General features: G+C 35.1%; 1 protein-coding gene and 1 long non-coding RNA gene across 5 annotated transcripts in view; one reads left to right on the top strand and one right to left on the bottom strand.

Annotated features, from left to right (window-relative positions):
• LOC128016387 (LON peptidase N-terminal domain and RING finger protein 2) overlaps positions 1-19,014 on the bottom strand; it is a 97,344-nt gene that overhangs the window by 75,325 nt on the left and 3,005 nt on the right. The window lies entirely within an intron of this gene.
• LOC128016909 (uncharacterized) lies at positions 1,719-7,958 on the top strand. 2 transcript variants are annotated; one of them, XR_008184331.1, is made up of 4 exons: positions 1,719-2,816; positions 2,906-3,605; positions 5,630-5,715; positions 6,722-7,958. It is a non-coding gene; the product is annotated as an uncharacterized LOC128016909 (long non-coding RNA). The 2 variants fall into 2 exon arrangements; XR_008184320.1 differs by having other exon boundaries at positions 1,719-3,605.

Genomic DNA, 19,014 nt, shown 5'->3' with positions numbered 1-19,014 from the left:
GACGCAAGGCTCACCGCTCGTGCGCCATCACTATGTATTGAACCGGCGTTCACCTCCGTGTTTTGCTTTTATGCCACTGACTGGACAGGGCAGAGTCATGTGGCTACACACGCGCTAGTATGCTTTTAAGGGGGAAGAATTAACAGGATTTAAAAAAAAACCCGAAATAACCGACATGGGAAAATTGTGTTGGTTAGAGGTTCTCAATTTCGGTTTTGATTACTTTTCGATTAATCGTCCAGCCCTAGTTCAAGGTCTCATTAATTTGTGCGTGTAGTCATTTAATGTGTATATATTTTAAAAGCACTGAATCACTATAGAAAATTGCGATTCATTCGATTCTTAGCATTAAATAGTTTTTTTTCAAGATCGATGCATATACATCGTCAGGGTTTGTAATCGATGCATTGAGAAAACGAGTGAATTACACCCCTACCAAGCTTCGCTGTGAGATCTGGTTGCCCTGATTTGCCAAGTAAGACATGTTCCCATCTTTTGATGATCCTGGATCAACATTATGGTCCAAAAATATAAACTTAACCCAATACCTACCCCTAAACCTAACCCTACCCATAATCTATTCCTAAAATCAGTGAGAAATGATAGCTGCTCAACAAGGGTGTAGAATCACCTGACTCTGATTTTAAGCCTAAAACATATTTCCTGAAAAGTTAAATCTCAATTCTGATTGGTTGATTGGAATGTTGTTCCAGGATCAATAATGATGTTGATCCAAGAACACATTGTACTTGGTGAAATCACGCTCACCATGAGATCCAGTGTAAAGTGTTTGAATTCAGTGACAACACAATGACTCCATGATTTAAAGTAGTTCAAATCCAAACAGAAGTCAGAAGGCTTTTCAGTCTACACATCACCATCTTTTACCATGGATTTACTGTAGTAACACTCACTGCACCATGGTACTGTGGAAGAAATTTGGGATTGGGATTCATACTTAATTTTATTAAAGGAGTAATGGTATATAATTATAGTATGTACTGTATGTGTGTTACTATGGGAGACTGATGCTTAATTTAAAATTAAATAAATAAAACCATATAAAACTGAGGATGCTACAATTTTAATTACATTTTACATTTTATAATGAATAAGAATGTACCTCTGCATCCTAACTCAAGCTACTATCAAATGTCCATTTCTAAGAGACAAAAAATTATATAATTATTATTAAGGTAACACCTATAAAGTTGCTTATTAGCATGCATATTACTAGAATATTAGCCATGTACAGAGATGTATAGTAACGAAGTAGAACTACTTCACTACTGTACTTAAGTACTAAAAGGCGGTATCTGTACTTTACTAGAGTATTATTTTTTTCTCCTACTTCCACTTTTACTTCGGTACATATTTTCGCTGAGTTTAATACTTTTACTCCGATATTTTTTTTATGTGCTGCATCGTTACTCGTTACAATTATAATAATGTTACGAATCATTCCATTACAAACCACTGCCAGAACTGTAGATGGAAGGTTTGATGAAGCTGGCACATCATTGAGCGAATCAAGCGAGACTGCGCGTGCTGACTGAACTGCTGTGAAGAGAGAGATGAACACCGAGCCGAGCCAGATACCCAGCAAACACAGAAGGTTGTGAGGACGTCGCCAGTTAGTCGTCATTTGGTCAGCGCGACATTACTTTATGGCAACGTTGTGAGGACGTCGTGGTAAAGTTCCATTTTTTTAAATCTTGGCTAACTTCCCAGAAACGTTGAGGGCACGTACTCAAAAGACGTCGCTAGTTAGTCCCATTGGGGACGTTGTAGCAACGTGGTCAGCTGGTCTTCAGATAACTTTTAATATTATTGCACTAGATGTATTATTATTATTAAGATACCATTTGAACAGCATATTCTTTGGGAAATATACAAAAAAATTAATCAAGCATGTTAAAATAATTTATATATATATATATATATATATATATATATATATATATGCGCCATCAGTTTAAGAACAATAAAATAAAATAAACAATTTACTTAGCAAATGGTGATAATGTTTGTTAATGAAAGAGAGTACGGGACAAAAGAACATTTAAACCTTAAACTAGCAGGGCACGTCACTTTCTGAGTGAAGTGCGCGACGTGCGCGTGCCCGTCATTTTGTAACGGTCAACTTCCAGCGGACGGACACGGAGGAAAGGTAAGTCCTATAAATCTACTTTTATTCATAGATTTTAACTGATACAACGGTAAATGCCATCAAAGAGGAGTAGTGTTTTGTATTTTTGTAGGTTTTCTCTTTCAATTTAATAAATAAATGCTCTGTTTGGTTAATTAGCTCAAAAGCAGTCTCAGAGGTGGTCTAAGGTAACGTTAACTGTAAAAATCGAATATAACCTTACCTGTTTTAAATTATTTGAAATTTATCACTATAAACTATACAGTATTAACTTTCTAATTATTCAATTTTTAACCGTAGTAACGTTAATTAGTTTGTTTGAATACCTGCTGCTCGAGCTTGATGATGCTCATGCTATCCATGCTGTGAACTTGAATATAATCCGATATAACGTTAAATATAAAGTTTAACGTTAATTAGACCGAGGCTGCCGAAATCATGTTCAGTGTAACGTTATGTGGGATTAATAATTTCCCCTTTTCTCCCTCAAGTGGCAGGCTTGTAAATTCTGTCATCTGTTCATTATTGGTGTTAATGGTGTTTTTCACATGCATGCTTTTTAATGCTAGTTTAATTCTCAAATTGATCTGATACTTTCTTTCACAAAAAGTAAACAAATTGTTCACTTTTTTAGGGCCTGACAACCACCAGTTGAGTCCATGATTCAGTTCCTTATAAGGAAATATATTTGTTACCACCTAGTAATTTAAATGTATTATTTATTGCTTTAAAATGAACACATATATTTATCATCAGGGGAAGAGACAGTCTGGGCAGCAGCAACAAGACAACTATTACAAGTAGAGATGGGTTTCAAGAACTGGTACTAATTTGGTTCCTGACTTGTTCAGCACTGAAAACATTTACATAAGGTACAGGATCAATAGTGCTGCTATCAGTATTCTTGTAACATTGATTCATTACCCTTTAGACACAACCACATATCCTCCAAATCATCTCCGAGTGGATGGCAGCAAGGATCCAGGATCAAGAGATCATTCTTCATGGAGACTGTTCCACAGGAAACAGTTTCTCCTGGGTGAAATACTAAACCTGGTTGTTTCAGCATCACTCAGGCAAGACTAAATACTTTTAAATTGATTTCAGTTGGTTGTGTTTCAGGTCATCCTGACCATTGTGCTGTCCAGGATGTAAGGCCGTGCTGGAACTACATTTCTCGTGGTTGAAAGATTTGTGCAGCGGTATCCAGACATATAACGCCCCATCACACGGGGCGTCAACGCCTCTCGTTTACTTTTAAATGAAGTGACGTCAAGCATGGTGAAATTAATTCTAGAAATTAATTCTAAATAGAAGTTGAAGACTTTTCAAGCGCCAATGCAGCCCTCCTCCAGTCAGAACATCTTATGCAAATACCCAAGCGCAGACGCAAGCCAATCGAGTGCATGCAATACCAGAAAACTAATGTGATTGGCTGTCACTATGAGAAGAGACAGTAATTCTGATCCGATATCAGTGTCGTTTTTTGCAAAAAAAATGTTTAAATCAATGTAGAATTTTCTATACTTCTGTGTAGGGATGTCAATTTTCAATCATTTCCATGATCGATCGTCGTTTAAATTAACAATCAAATAATCGATTAATCATTAACCTTAATGCTGCAAAGTCTATTGCAGTAACACCCAGTCACTGGTATGACAGGATGTGCAAAAGTGTGTGTGTGTGTGTATATATATATATATATATATATATATATATATATATATATATATATATATATATATATATATATATATATATATATATATATATACATATACACACACACACACACAGTTTTACATATATTTTACAGCAAAGACCAAAAGTTTGGACACACCTTCTCATTCAAAGAGTTGTCTTTATTTTCATTACTATGAAAGTTGTAGAGTCACACTGAAGGCATCAAGGGCTATTTGAGCAAGAAGGAGAGTGATGGGGTGCTGCGCCAGATGACCTGTCCTCCACAGTCACCGGACCTGAACCCAATCCAGATGGTTTAGGGGTGAGCTGGAGCGCAGACAGAAGGCAAAAGGGCCAACAAGAGCTAAGCATCTCTCAGGGAACTCCTTCAAGACTGTTGGAAGACCATTTCAGGTGACTACCTCTTGAAGCTCATCAAGAGAAAGCCAAGAGTGTGCAGTAATCAAAGCAAAAGGTGGCTACTTTGAAGAACCAAGAATATGACATATTTTCAGTTGTTTCACATTTTTTTGTTATGTATATAATTCCACATGTGTTAATTCATAGTTTTGATGCCTTCAGTGTGAATCTACAATTTTCATAATCATGAAAATAAAGAAAACTTTTTGAATGAGAAGGTGTGTCCAAACTTTTGGTCTCAAACTTAAAGTCAAGGTGATGAGTAGTCTAAAGTTGGGCTCAGGTGGTAGTGCTGCGGGATATGTTTCCCATACATTTATTTATTTTTGGAGACTCGCCACAATTTTAAAACTGATCAATTTTCAAAAAGGCTTCGTTGAATAAACATGAGTAACGTTACGTACTGCACGTTTAATAATTCCTAACATTTATGTGTTTAAATATCAAAACGAGGCACAGGTGTTTTTATATCGCTGTATTTCTGAAAGAAGACGTGCATGTTACATGCCTGATAAAGCAGCGTGTGAGCGTAGCTCTGCTTTGTTTACAGTTGTTACTGGGGAAACCTTTATTTCTCGCACTTTATGTCTATGCTTTAAAACATCTCCTGCTGGCAAAGGATGAATTTGCATTTTCATTAAGTCCGCCTGATCCACACAGCAAACATTTTGTTTGTTATCAAAAAATATCTACTCTAGAAGGACTTGGCTGTTGTTATTGATTCTATTTGGAAGTCTACCGGTTAGGTTAGGTCCACAAAAGCGTTTGTTTATAAAAGTTTGTTTATGTTGTTGCCGTTGAAACCGTCTGTATATATATGTGTGTGTGTGTGTATAATGTATGTGTGTGTGTGTAAAATACATTTCTTTTAAATGTATAGCACAGTAATGAAGGCAGCAACATGTGGTAGATGGGACAGAACAAGAATCTTTCATTGTGCTAATGTATTATAATACGAAAGGGTATGGCTCCTATACAGCGTGCATCGCGTAAACACAACCAGTGCGCAGAATGACGCACTTGAAGCAACACAGAGTCACAGCGTGTAGCATTACTCATAGAAATGTTCAAAACACCAAAGGAAGAGATATTGTTGTGTATTATATGTGTGCAATATTTTGAGCCTTTTCTTTTAACAGTTTTAAATATCAGTTATTGTGCACTCTTGAAGAGAGTTTCATTGTTTTGACTGTAGTAACTAGGGCTGGGATGATATGCTAATCTGCCAATTCAATACTATCCCGATAATTGTGATGCCGATTCAATATATATTTATAATTATATATATATATAACTTAGCATTGTGATTATAGTTATATAACTATTGCAATTCGTGACTTATCCAAATTGTCTATAAAATGATGTTTGTTTCTGTAGATTTGAGGGAAAGATTAAAAACAAGGAGGTCTGGGAATGACTGAAGGGATCTGACAGCAGTGCGGGAAGGAAGTAATCACCAGAATGTAAGTTCTTTGAGAATGTGTGCATTATTACAAGTTGAGTTTTCATTTAAATGTGGCAATGTACACAGCTGGTCAAAAGTTTTAAATATATTTTAAAAGTTTAATTTATTTCTATAATGCACAGCTATATTTTCAGCATTAATTACTCCAGTCTTCAGTGTCACATGATCTTCAGAAATTATTCTAATATGATGATTTACTGCTCAATAATTTTTTCTGATTATTATCAGTGTTGAAAACAGTTGTGCTGCCCAAACTTTTGTCTACACTAGTTACATTTATTTATTATTTATTGTATTTATTTATTTTATTTGGGGGGGGGGGGGGCTAATAGCAAGAATGCATAAAATTGAAAACCAGTGGTAGAGTAGACTTTTGTAATTTTACAAAAGATTACCTTTTTTTTCAATGTTTTGAACTTTGTGTTTCATAAAGTAATCATGAAGAAAAAATTCAACTTTCCAGAAATGCTAAGTTTTCTTCCCCATCATTTCTAATATGGGGTGCGCTTCCCTAAAACCAACTTTGTTCAAAAAGTTCCTTCGTTACCAATAGAGTTCAGTGGAACTAACAACCGTAGCAAGCTAACTGCAGATGTGATTTACATCATGTATGTCATGAGCAGATGTACACTTTGATCTTAGCGGCAATAATGCGATTGGGTGCATGTAAATGCACTGATTTGTGATAATCAGCAATGTTTCCCGATCAACATATCAGTATATGAAAAAGATCATGTGACACTGAAGACTGGAGTAAAGTTACTGAAAAATTCAGCTTTGCCTCATAATTATTTCAATAAATATGTTTAAGTATATTCAAAAAAACAGTATGAAAACTGTTATTTCTTTCTTTCCGGTTTTTTGTTTTTTTTAAATTGATCAAATGAATCTAGCCTTGGTGAGCAGAAGAGACTTCTCTTGAAAACCATAAAGAAAAGATTCCAGATTTTTGACTGGTTGTGAACATACATGAGCAACATTAACAAGATGATCCTCCCTTTCAGCTCAGAGGATGTTGACAGTGCAGGCCCAGGATGAAGAAGAGGAGGAAGAACACGTTTAACAATTTTCTCATAAGCTTGCCATGTGTTATAATAAAAACAATGAACATGGCTACAATAATATGCTAAATGTTATTAAAAGATTCCAGTTTGCAAGAAATCTGAGTGTCTGACTCTACACTAGAGGAACTCTTTTCTGAAGAAGATCAGGTGCTGAGAGATCCTTGTTCTACAGCAAAACACTGCATCAAGCCTCCTGTCCTTCCCTCAGAAGAGCCTGTCTTCTGCTGCTGGGGTAAGAAACACACTCTTCCTCTTCTCTATCAGCTGTCCTGCACCTAACTCTGCCTCCTCAGCACTGTCTGAAAGAGTCTTCTCCACAGTCAGTAATCAGAGATCACAGATTCTTCTGAGAAAGTCGATATGTTCATTTTCTGAAAAAACTTTGTTTTTTCGGGTGGGACAAATAATACAGGAGAGATGCTAGAAATCTCTATATTGTTCATTTTTCATATCTTTACGCTTTATGAATGTTTTTCTTCTGAGAAGCTCAAAAATTATGGTTCTTTGCTTTATTGTTTAGGTTTATCCTCTGATAGTGAGCACAGAGCCCTGATCATGACATGCAAGAAAAAGAAAGAAATCATGTCCATGATTTACTAATTTGTTCCCTCGATGTACTAAAACGTGCACGATTACTTTTACATTTCATTGATTTGCTAAATCGTATGCACAATTTACTAATTTGTTCTCTTGATGTATAAATAGTGTACACGTTTTAGCAAATCGAGGGAATGAAATAGAAAATCGTGCGCATGAATTAGCCAAATATTCTTCCTGCATGTCGTGTAATTAAAGCACATCACCACCAGACATTTATAACAGGAGCCTCATACGACGCTCACAGTTTTACTTTGTGCAGTATCTCTGTGCAGTATCTGCTGAATTGTTTCATATCTATATATCATGTATTTTTTGTTGCACTAAATTATGTTGTATCAATAAGTTTACTGATAATTATTTATAATTTTCACTGATAACATGATTAACCATCTCCCCATCCTTAAGACAAACATTTTCTGTTGTTCATATTGTGTAATCTATGAATTGATGTGTTTAGTTTTCTGTGCTCATAACTTAGTAACATTTTGCATGGTTAAAGAACAGGTGCAATGTTCAAAATGTTTTGGCTTCGTATTTTTAGAAAGTAGTGCTGAATAAATATTGATTTGTGAATGAATGCAGTGTGTTTTTGTCTATTTTATATTAGAATGTTTTTGTATTTGTTTGCATTGCATGTATGTAATTAATGTATTAACTATGAATCCCCTATAATTAGATTACAATTAGATTTCATAAGGTTTATTTTTTGCCCTAGAGATGAATTGACTTTATTAGTTCTTTATGTATTTCAAGGTAATGGTGAGGTGAAAATATGAATTACCAATATGATCCTGTAATGTCACGTCCTCATAACGTGCCAGTTTGGTCGTCAGGACATACTCATCACGTTCCAGCAACGTTCCACTATAACATCGCCACGACGGATATGGGAATCACAAAGTTACGTCACTGGAACGTTATGTGGTACGTCCCTGAGACCAATATGGTATTTTATAGGAACGTCCTCATAACGTGACAGTTTGGTCGTCAGGACATACTCATCACGTTCCAGCAACGTTCCACTATAACGTCGCCATGACGGATATGGGAATCACAAAGTTACGTCACTGGAACGTTATATGGTACGTCACTGCGACTAATATGGTACTTTATAGTAACGTTCTCATAATGTGCCAGTTTAGTCGCTGGGACGTACTCAATACGTTCCAGCGACGTTCCACTATAACGTCGCCACGACGGATATGGGAATCACAAAGTTACGTCGCTGGAACGTTATTTGGGACGTCGCTGCAACGAATATGATCTGGTCCAGTTACGTCGTCACGACGTAACTGTGTTAGCTGGGTAATGACTCGTTCATGAGTCAAGAACCGGTTGCATCGGTTTTCGGATGACCAGTAACGTTAGTTCTTTCTGACAGTTCGATTCAATAAACCAGTTGAAGAAAACAGTTCACCGATTCTTTTGCGCTCGATGCAATGGCGTCATTGGCGTTGACTGCACATGGGCTCATAACATTAACACAGAATCAGTTCAGAATCAATCACCAAAAGAATCAGTTCGGTTCCAGACGCTCTGTGTGTCAGTTTGCTTCACGCTAAATCACACATGCGCAGTATCATCAGCTCCTCGGTTCACGAATCGGACGCGTCTGACAGAAACGGTTCTTGACTCGTGAACGAGTCATTATCTGGCTCGGCTCGGTGTTCATCTTCAGTTCTCTCTTCACATCAGTTCAGTGTACTGTTTGAGTCAATGAATTACTCCGGGATATTGGTTTGTTTTAACTCAGAGGGAGTGTCAGACACATTAAACAAGTTAACAGCCTAAATCATCTGTGGATTAATGCGTATTGGAGACGCGAACTGTTTAAAACGATTCAGTTCGATTTGGTGGACTGTTTCAAAACGATCCGATTAAATCGAATGATTCGTTCGCGAACCAGATATCACAAACTGCTTTGTTTTTAACTGTCTTACAACAGACACGGAAGAGAAGACAATGCTGAATAAAGTCGTAGTTTTTGCTATTTTTGGACCAAAATGTATTTTCGAAGCTTCAAAAAATTCAAAATGACCCTCTGATGTCTTACGGGTTTGAAACAACATGAGGGTAAGTTATTAATGACATCATTTTGCAAATTGGGCTAACTAACCCTAGTAACCGTTCTTTTGTTTGCAAGAAGATACAGTCAAAGGAATTGTGATTGTCCTTTAGGTTAATCATTTGAAATAGTAAAAACAATATGTTCAAACTTTTGACTACTTTCTTTATTAGCTACATAACACAATACTTTTACTTTTACTTTCAGTACTTGAGTAGTAAATTTTAAAATAGACTACTTGCAATACTTAAGTACAAAAAATGTTGAATACTTTAGTACTTCTACTTAAGTGTGGTGCTTAAAGAGCACTTCTACTTCTACTCAAGTCACTTTTTTGATAGAGCACTTGTACTTTTACTCAAGTATGGGTCTCTAGTACTTTATACATCTCTGGCCATGTATTAGTGCTAATTAAGAACATATTAATGCCTTACTCCACTTGACCTTTTTCTACATACCTAATCTTACCCAATACTTAAACCTAACAACTACCTTACTATTAATAAGCAGCAAATTAAGAATTTATTGAGAGGAATGTCATAGTTAATAGTTAACAAGTGTTACCTGTTCTAAAGTGCTACCAAAAATAACTTTTTCTACTTAGATATTTATTTTGTTATGGAAATTTAATGGTCTAGTTTTTACAACTTTCACTTTGGAGCAAAAGTCTGACTTTAAACTTGAAAGAAATAAAAATTTGACATTTATCATGATAATTATCTATGATACATTTTTTTTTGCCACATCTCCTATTCCCATTGTTGGATGCCCGCTTAATGGTTTTGATGGCATGACATGACATGGCATACATAAAAATGTATGTAAGCCAAGATTTAAAAAAAAAGCTTTAAGTATTATGTAATTTCAGAATTGAAAAAAATATCAAATACAATCATTTGATGTATGTAGCCTATGTATTATCACATTATATATATATATATTAGGGATGTCAACGATTAATCGATGATCGATTAATTGTCGATAAGAGATGCAATCGATTAAGGCTATCGATGGTCGGTTAACCGATTCAATGTTGGGCTGCGTGCGGCTCATGCGCACTCAACACGTGCGAGCGGCTGTGAGTGACGGTGACGATATATAAAAGCATCATCATTCATTCACAATGTACAAATTAAGCTTTTAATGTGATTTAAACTTTAAAGTACATTAAAATAGAAACAACATAAAAGTTCTTCAACATTAAATGCAATAGAAATGTAGTTACTAATCATTTCATCAGATAACTGTTTTATATCGTGCGCTTTGCAGGGCTGCGGGACACAGTGACAGGACAGGTAGTCTATTCATTCCTACAACTTGTTAATTCATTCCTACGAATTATTAATGTGGCAATTGCCCATGTTTCATTAATTTTGTTCCCTAAATAACCCATGATTTAAGTGAAATAAGGGAACAAATTAATAAATCGAACGAATTCTTAATTCATGAAATCTTTAATTTCCCTTCCCATGTTTACCACAGTAAGAGATGCGAAAACAGTTATTAAAAGCGAAAGATAATAAAATAAACCTGGGAAATTAGAGGGTTAGACTATGAAGATTTAGGAAAAGAAACAATGCCTAAATATACTGAATTTGTGGAAATTCGTGACCAACCAGCAAACCAGAACAAAGCCGCGTAAATGAAGACTATGGGGTCCAAAAGCATGGTCGCGATCTAACATTTTCCAGTTAACCTATTATTCCTCTAATAAACAAAGCTTTTATACCACACTTGTCATAATCAGATCTTATCATTTCTAAATAAATAATTGCTGGATTCAAAACAGCGATTAATAGGCGCTGTGACCGACACATTCCTGGAGCATTCACTGCTGTCACTAAACGATGACGCCGAGCATCGTTCACAAGTTTCTGCATGGACCTGACTAGGGCACAGGTTCTAAGCCCTGGGACAAAATGGGATGCTTTAAGGAAAATTTATAGCCTACTAAGTAATAGGCCCAACATAAAAATAACAATTTGTTTTCATGTGTTTTTTTTTTTTTTTTTTTTTTTTTTTTTTTTTTAAATAGGCTATGCGAAATATATCCGACTTAAATAGGCTAATTAAGATTAACGGATTTAAAACAGAAGTGTGGGCGCTCCATAAGTTCACACAAAAAAAAAAAAAAAGGATGACAACGCATTCTGTTTGTTTGCTTTATTTTACAAGAGCACAAATCTTCTGTTTTTATTGTGAGTGTGCACAAATGAAAGTAAACACTTTTGCGGAAAATATATATTTTTTTTAATGTCTCAGCTGTTTCGATCGCCCCGGAGCCTGCTGCACACGTATATTCTAGCGATTCAAACTTACATCGCAGTCTGTTCATTATCAAAATAAAATGTCAACTAAACATTAAAAGGTTACACTGGTCAGTTTAAATAGACCGTAGTATACCGGTCCACTCTGCTGTTATGCCAAGGACGTTTTTGCTCATATGAAGAGGATCATCTTTTCCGTCTATATGCGAATGCGTGTTAAGTAGGCTACAGGCCTAGTTTACATTATAAATAATAGTTTAACATTCAAATACATTGCGAATATGGAAACATTTCGATTTGTGCCGAATGAGACATGAGCAATAACCTCCAAATAAATCTAGCCAAAGCCGCGCTCGCTCATCTTCGTCTGCACGCATGCACTGTCACGATCTAATGCGCTGTATGCCGGATTTTTAAAAATCTGACATTTTCTAGGACAGAATCCAGCAGGATCAAATTAATGTGAGCAACTGTGTTTTGGTGCAGCAGCGCCGATGTAGTTCACTTAATGTGCAGCGCAGTCACACGCGCTCCACATTTCGGATAATTTTATACAATAATGTCAGTTGAAAACATTGCAATTGTGCTTTAAAATACAACAACGAGCACCACAAAACCATTTAAAGAGGCGCGTTCAGCGTTCTCCGTGCGGGATTGGAAACTGTCAACAAAGTAAAATGACCTCAAAAGTATGGCGCGCTCTCTTCATTTTATCAAATGATCATAATCGCATCTATTCATTTTATAATCCTGCTACTAGCATTTTATTCAGACTAAAACCTCTTTAATTCAAGTGAGAAAGCGTTTTGTGTGTGTGTGTGGCTTTTGCACATCCTGTCATACCGCTGACTGCGTGCCTGCAATAGACGCATTTTGCAGTATTATGGTTAACGATTAATTGATCGTTAATTTAAACGACGATCGATCATGGAAATAATCGAAATTTGACATCCCTAATATATATATATATATATATATATATATATATATATATATATATATATATATATATATATATATATATATATATATATATATATATTATGTGATGGCTGCTTCGCGTTTTCTGTGTCTTTATAGCACTAAAGAGTTACCTAACCCTGAGTTACAGACACCAAAACTGCTATGGTGACCAATCAGATTCTCTGATCTGTGGACCAAATTTCATCACTTTCCTGCAAGCAATTCTATGGGCTTCCATAGACTTTCAAGAGCGGAAGAAGAATGGTTATGAATCTTACCCAGTAATGTGGGCAGTAATAAGAGACTTTCCCAACTGTAAGCTGCACTTCAAGTATAACCAGAGGTGGGTATAGTACCCAAAAATTGTACTCAAGTAAAAGTACTTATAGAAATATTTACTTAAGTAAGCGTACTAGTCTGAATAGTTACTTGAGTAAGAGTAAAAAAGTATCGAATAAAAAAACTACTCAAGTAGTTAGTTACTAGATACTTTGGATCATATACTCAATATCTATAATATATTCTTATGTGGATATGCTGGGTTGGGATATATAAAATATATAGGTGTTTGTGTATATGTGTGATGTGATGTTCTCTTTAGCTTTCTATTCATCAAAGGGTATTTATTTCATACTCTATGACAGCTTATTAAATGTAAAAATAATATTTTATTTAATCTATAAGCAGGGGAGTCATGCACTCATTGTTTTTGAGGGGGCACGAGTGGGGGGGGGGGTCGTCTTGTGACTCACAGCAGCCACAAGAGCATATTGGCAAATTATTATTAAGCATTCAACAGAATCTTGAATGATTGGGAGGCCGCCGACAGACCAGGATCTTGACTTCACAACAACAATATCTATACTTCACGTTGATCATAAATATAAAGCCTACTGATAAAGGACACCGTCAACAGTATTGACGGCAAAATAGACTATGTTTGACAGGTGCAATATGCTAGTGTGTCACCGGCCTAATGTTTTCAAAATGCATCAAGCGTTTTTTTTTTTTTTTTATATGAGCAGGCCTACAAGCTGGGATTGGTAATGCTGCACTGTAATCATAGTTATTTATTTATATGTAGGCCCCGAGCACCGATGGTGCGAGGACCCTCTTGTATCTGCTTTGTCTATTATTATTATTCTGCTTCTTTTTCTTCTCCCGAATCAATCGCATTTTTGACGGCTTAAACATTGCTCAAAAAGTCATGAAACTTTGCACACGCGTCAAACCTGGTGAAAATTTTCGTCTGATATAGGATTCAGAAGAGGGTGTGGCAAAATGGCTCGACAGTGCCACCTATACTAAGAAAATCAACAGCCTTCCAGCTATGTTTCACGTACATGCACGAACATTGGCAAACATATGTAACACACCAATACCTACAAAAAAGACTCTTGGAGAAAAATTCTAAACCCAACAGGAAGTCGGTTACTTTTAATATTATGAGCAAATTTTGTGTAATTTTGGTCATTTCCATGTGTTGTATTTTAAAACTCCTCCTAGAGATTTCTTCAAATCAACACCAAATTTGGTATGCCCAATCTAAAGGCCTTTGCGAAGGCCTTAAATTGCGAAGATCTTGAGTTTCCGTTGAAGGGCGTGAAGTTGCTATAACTCAGACATACAAGGTCCAATCTGCCCCAAACTTCACATGTTTGATGAGACTCCGACCCTGAACAGATTGACATGCCCATATTCAGTTATAGTCATTGCGGTACCTATTTGCAACAGGAAGTGACATGTTTTACGCTGCGCCAAACTACTCCTAGAAATCTTTTGACATTAATGTATTTTTTGTGGTCAGTCTAATCTAATCTTGAGTTTTTGTTAAAGGGCGTGTCCATAACGCCATGAAAAAATTTGATGTCTCGCCACAGCAAGATAATTTGTTGTAACTCCGGCATAAAATGTTCAATCTTCCCCAAACTTGACATGTTCGATAAGAGTCCTCTCCTGAACACATCTGAAGGCCAATATTCCATTATAATGATAGGAAGATTGGCACATATATGGAATAATCATTGATATATTCTACTTATATTTATGAGTTTAAACGTATATTTCTCATTGTTTACCTATTTACTAAAGCCACTCGCTGCCGGTTAGCCCGGTTCGACCCCTAATATATATATATATATATATATATATATATATATATATATATATATATATATATATATATATATATATATATATATATATATATATATATATATATATATTTCTCTTCTTTTTTTGTTACTTTTAATTTGCTTTAAGAAATCAAATACACTGCTGGACAATAATCAACCATTTGTAATCGATAATTGTTTCCTAATGGCAATTTTATGATTATATTATATAGGCTACTAAAGTCTGCTTTATTGTCAATTCTTTCACATGTACAGTACATACATATATAGAATTTAAATTGAATTATTCTCAGACCCTTGGTGCGTACAGATAACACACTGTAGAACATCAAATAAAGATAATAAAATAATCAAATATAAAGTACAACTATACAAATAGCTAATGTAAAAAAGAAAGATAAGTAAAGCAGCACATGGCAGAGAGTGCAAACCAGTGAAGTAAACAGTGCAGATATAATTATTGTAGTGCAAAAGAGCTTATTTAGTCTGGTAAGGACTAAGTCCAAACAGTTAAATTCTCATATGAGCCAACCATTAAGAGCAGTGAGAAAATAACAGAGAAATGTTTCTCAGCATTAACAGGATTTGATATGACTCAACAATGTTTCTGAAGTCAGAGACTGTGTCAGCATTGAACAAGCAGGCAACATATGGGTTTACTGTCAAACTGCCTGAACAACATATTGTGAGATAAGAAAACACGCAGCCCACAAAACGCCTACATACAACCATGTGAGAGACCCAAAGATATTTCTGCCAACACTCTAATTCATAAATATAGCAGCGACGCTCACTATGACACAAACTCAGTTTTCAGATTTGTTTCATGCGGTCTCTGTGAGTGCCCTGGTACTGGGCGATATGACCATAATCTTGTATCACAATGTGAGTAATTTTATAAATATCACCATAACAATATATTACAATATAGTTTTTTTTTTTGTTTTTTTATAAGGATTTTATGATATTAAAATCTTTGATACCATAGAATTTTCATAATTCTTGTCACCGCTGTCAAACTCATCAAGGAAATAATGATAAAAAAAAAACAACAACTCAAGCTCACTGGAGACAAACAATCAGTGATGAAATAAGAATAAGAAACTAATTACAAGCAATAGGACAATAAATTGCAATAAATAAATGTAAGGGAAACAGGTCAATTTAGCTCAAAGGGCATCATTTTTAAGATTTTAAAGGGAATTTGAACGGAATCACTTTTTCATGGCTGATCACTGAGACGCCCTGCGATTCACTGAACGAGCCATTTAACATCAAATCTGCACTGGATATTAATATCCAAACTATAGTGAAAACACTATTAATTAGCACAGTAACAATATCGGCAGTTTAAGACATTAACTTGTAAGAACAAAACACAAGATACTTCTCTTTTCAATATGAATAAGGCTTTATTAGATAAATCTAGTTGAGTATAAGTCGCATCAGTCCAAAAATACGTCATGATGAGGAAAAAAACATATGTAAGTCGCACTGGACTATAAGTCGCATTTATTTAGAACCAAGAGAAAACATTACCATCCGCGCTCGGTTCATTTCTCTCGGTTCATGTCAAATTAATTTTTATAAATAAGTCGCAAATGACTATAAGTCGCAGGACCAGCCAAACTATGAACAAAGTGTGACTTATAGTCCGGAAAATACGGTAAGCTAATCGAACACATAAGCACGCACACTCACACAATTTGCAGGTTTAATTTGTTAGATTTGTCATTATTTTTTTTACTAATGTATTGTTTAAAATTTTTAAATAAACAGTTTTTGTGAAATTAAAGCTTCAATTATTATTTTTCCTATTTCCCATCAGCAGTTGAAATAGCACTTTTACAGGTTTTCTACAAATTCTAAATGTTATACAGTAGCACTATAAAAAATTTAAATAACATTTCATAACTGTATAATACTATACAGTATTATTAAAAATCAACAGTATAATACTAAAAATACAGTAAAATGCTGTATTCAACATTACAGTAAGCTAAACACTACTGTAGTTAGTATTACAGTAATTGTACTGTTGAATGAAATACAGCATCTACTGGATAATTGTTGCCAGTAAGTTACTGTTAATTTGACAATACATTTTTTACAGTGCATGCTTTAGAAACACCCGTACTCTGCTGGTTTCCAAATCCTTACAGACACCTGAACCTAAAATAATCATTCATAAAATTCAAAAAGGTTGAAGCGAATTACAAAGGTGTCCACAGTGGGCTGTGTTTACATTAATCTTGTATCATAAAAGCATTCTAAGATGAAGTAAAGTTACATGACTAGGCAGAACACACAAGCACTCTTTAGCACTCTTCTTCATGAGTGTGCAGATAAAAATCTAGATTAGAGCGCGATCTGCTGTTAAAATCTAAGCTCAGAATCGATTCCATAGGAATCGTGATGCATTCTGAAAATCTAAGAATCGATCCACGAATCGATTCTGCATCGATTTATCGTCCAAGACCTAATGCGGTTATTCACGTTTCTGCCTGCATCACCGTGTAATGCATGACAGACTGCCGTCATTCAAATAGTGAAAATGTATTGCCGTAAACAATGTGTTTTGAATCACCTCAAAATAAACGATAGAGCATTATATAAAATGATAGACTTTTAATTTCATCCATCCAATATATATCGTCATATTGCCCAACCACTCCTTACACATACAGCTTGGAATCCAAACAAAATTAGGTCAAGCATGATCTGTAAAATTAACATTAATTAATCCTATTCAAGAACAAATATTTACTAACTAGTTTGTGAAATGCATAACTTACTGTAAAGTTAATAAGCAATGTCCCCATAAGTTTGCCTTTTCCCAAGACCAATACAACATAACTCGATCCCTTAAAACTGCCATGTCACTGATGCTTACAACACCAGCATAGTTTGACAGTACAGTCAGTAATGTAGCACACTGAAAAGTATGTATCTTTCTGCAGTCTTGGTTCTCTTGGTTCATTTTAGGGCTGAAACGATTCCTACAGTAACTCGATTACAAAAAATTATCAAGGCAAATTCCTCTGCCTCGAAGCCTCTTTTAATTTATTTTAAATCTCACGTCAGGTTCTATCACAAATATTTTTTTAATCTGACAACGCGTTTACGTCACCCACAAAGCGGAAGGAGACACAAGTGCTGAATCCAAAATCACATACTGCAAGGAGTCAGCAGTGTTTTGGTTTAAGGGCACGGGCAAACGTAAATGTAAATTTAAATTTAAATTCGCAATGCAGAAAATGAATGGAGCAGAAACGCGTCTTCCTTTTTATCACACACACTGAAGCGTGTGACGCTCGCAGTGATTTCATATTTGTTCAGCAGAATGTACATAGCCTACTACTAAAACAAAATTTTTTTTTTTAAAAATAATTCATCGGTCAACTTTATTGTCACTGTTCACAGTACAAGTACAGACAGAGAAACAATGGGTAATAATTAAATGTTTATTTTTGATGTATGCATTGCATTCTATGCATTTGTAAAATACAAAAAAAAAAAATTCTAAAAAAGGAAACTTAGTTGTTCATTTTAAGAGACCCAGGAGTCTCATTCTCTCTTGCATAATTAATATTGCACTTTAATTAAGCAAAAACACATTTTATCTGATTACTTGATTAATCGAATTTTTGGTAGAATTACTAAAATATTCGATAGCTACAGCCCTAGTTCATTTCTCTTGGTTCATGTCAAATTAATTTTGATAAATAAGTCGCACCTGACTATAAGTCGCAGGACCAGCCAATCTATGAAAAAAAGTGTGATTTATAGTCCGGAAAATACGGTATATACACACATATATACACACACACACACACACAAGCATTTATGTATATACAGTGTTCTACATACAGTCCCAGTCAATAGTTTTGACTGGTACTATACTTTAATTTACACATAAAGAATATCAAAATCTTTATTAGCGGTTTCAATTTTCGCAGAAAGGAAGATTTTCAAGAACAGGAATGGGTACTTCTGAATTTTTCCATTTAAAATTCTGTATGTATCTGGAAAAATATTTTCATGTATATAGAAAATCTTATCAATGTCTGGCTAAGCTGTTGGATAAAGCATGCATCCTTTAAAAGTGTCTCTGCTATTCAGTAGGTTTATTAAGCCACTGTCCCATTTATGTCTTGAAGGCTGTGCATTTGCAGGTCATAGCCTATATGTCAGCCGCATACA

This window comes from Carassius gibelio, chromosome A1 (assembly GCF_023724105.1).
Source record: "Carassius gibelio isolate Cgi1373 ecotype wild population from Czech Republic chromosome A1, carGib1.2-hapl.c, whole genome shotgun sequence".
Taxonomy (NCBI): Eukaryota; Metazoa; Chordata; class Actinopteri; order Cypriniformes; family Cyprinidae; genus Carassius; species Carassius gibelio.
This window is presented reverse-complemented; position numbering and strand designations above follow the sequence as displayed.